Here is a 2,500-nt window from a genome sequence, read left to right as displayed (position 1 = left end):
TAAATACCCGTGTTCAACCCTATCAAAAGCTTTTTCAAAATCTAGACTAATTACGTAACCATCTTCATTTTTTTCTTTCATATACCATATTGTGTCTCTTATGCTCATTGTTATATCCGCTATATCTCTTCCTTTTACTCCGTATGCTTGGTTTGTTTCTATGATACTTGGCATTACTTCCTTTAATCTGTTTGCTAAAACCTTCGCTAAAATCTTAAAATCTGTGTTCAGCATCGTGATCGGCCTGTAATTTTTTAAATCTACTTTTTCTCCTTTCCTTTTATATATCAGTTTTGTTATCCCCATCCCCATTCTTTCATTAACTTCCTCTTTTTCAAAGATTTCTCTAAAAACTTCCTTTAAAATCTTGGTTAAAGTCTCTTTAAAACATATATAAAATTCACTTCCTAAACCATCTATTCCCGGACTTTTCTTTTTATTCAGCTGCTGTATTGCTCTTTCTATCTCTTCTTGTCTGATTTTTTGATCGCATTCTCTTTTATCTTCCTCGCTAATTTTTGCTTTTATCTGATTCAACAATTCTCTTTTTTCGTTTTCTTCTACACCTCTTGTACTAAAAAGATCTTCATAAAAAAACTTTATTTCTTCTAAAATGTGTTCATTCCCTTCTACAATTTCTCCATTTTTTCCTCTTATCTCTTTTATCGTTTCAGCTTTCCCTCTCTTTTTTTCCAAATCAAAAAAGAACTTTGTGCATTTTTCTCCCTCCACTGTATATTTAGCTTTGCTTCTTAACCTTGCCCCCTCATATTCTTTTTCCTCTATTTCTTTCAGTTTTTCCTCTATTTCCTTTATCTTTTGTATATCTTTATTTTCTTTACTCAATTCCACTTCCAAACTTTCCTTTATTTCTTTTTCTTTGTATCTTTTGCATTTGCGTATTTTACTACAATACTTAATCGAGAATTTTTTAATTAAAAACTTTACGTTCTCCCACCATATTCTCTTATCTTCTTCATACATTTCATTTTCCTTTTCTTTTTCTATAATTCCTTTAACTTTTAAAACATAGTCTTCATTTTCTAACATTTTTGTATTTAAAACCCATATTCCTGGCCCTCTTTGCACTTTATTCCAGTCCATTTTAAAAAATAAAAACCTGTGATCGCTAAAACCTGTGTCTTCATAATTAATATTTTCGATAAAATTCTCCACATTCCTTGTACATAAAATAAAATCAATTCTTGTCCTGCACACAAATTGCCCTACTATTTGTCTCCTTGAAAATTCTTTTTTCCTTTCATTTCTTTCTCTCCACACATCTATCATATTATTTTCTGCCATCAATGCTTTTAATTCTTTCCTCCCTGTATCAGTTTTAAAAACCATTCCATCTGCCATGTCTTGTTTACTAAAAACCGTGTTAAAATCCCCCATCATTATTATTTCCTTATACTTTTTTATAAAACTCCTTAAAACTTTAAAAAACTCTTTCTTTTCCTTCTCCTCCGATGGTGCATGTACATTTACTAAAGTCAATTCTCTTCCTTCATGCTTTGTCTCAACCACCATACATTTCCCCATCGTATCTTTGTATAAAATTTTACTTGCTTTAAAAACATCATCCTTCATTAAAAAAGCCACACCTCTCCCCAACCTCCCATCTCCATTATTGTATAAAATCCCTCCTTCCCATCTCTTTTTGTAATCATTCATCACATTTTCTCTCCAGTTTGTTTCTTGTAGTACTATAATGTCTTCTCTTTTACATTTTTCTTTTACATTTTCAAATTTCTTCAAGTCCAAAAGTCCTCTCGCATTAAAAGTCACAACACTTAAAACCATTAAAAAGAAAAAGAATAAAAATCTAAAACCCATCATTCTCAGTCTTTCTCCTCCAGTTCCTTTAACGCCTCAAACATGTTTAAACATTTCACTTTTTTTCTTGCAGTTTCTATATTTGGCTTTACCTTTATCGATCTTCTTCGTACTTGTCCCCTCTCCTCTTTTTCCTTCTCGTCCTCTTCAATCCTTATTTCTCCTTCGTTGTCACTTTCTTTGTCCTGTTCTTGCGTGTCCTCTTCTCTTATCTGTTCATCGTCCTTTTCATTTTCTCCTTCTCCTTCCGGTCTGTTGTTTGTTCCTTCCTCTGCTTTGTTTGGTTGCGATTCATCTTCTTCTTGTCTTTCTTCACAATGTCTCTCTTCCTCATTGTTTCCTTCATGCACCTGTCCGTCCACCTTTTCTTCCCTTCGTCCTACCTCCATCAAGCATTCACATTTATTTAAAAAATTTTGGCAATCCGGGCACCTGACAGCATTGCAGTCTCGTGCAAAATGTCCCCTTTCCTCACACTTATAGCACTTGAATTCTGGGCACTCTTTCATCAGATGTCCTGGGCTCATGCACAGCCTACAGGTCTTCACCTGATGGCTGTGCATCACCCTAAAATACTGCGGCCCTTCCGCTGTTTCCATCTTTGTGCTATAAGGGAGTGATGCCACTTCTTTGGGGAACCTCACCTTCACAAATCTTGTGC

Source organism: Onychostoma macrolepis, chromosome 04 (assembly GCF_012432095.1).
Source record: "Onychostoma macrolepis isolate SWU-2019 chromosome 04, ASM1243209v1, whole genome shotgun sequence".
NCBI lineage: Eukaryota > Metazoa > Chordata > Actinopteri > Cypriniformes > Cyprinidae > Onychostoma > Onychostoma macrolepis.
The sequence above is the reverse complement of the archived record's forward strand: the minus strand, read 5'-3'. Positions refer to the sequence as shown.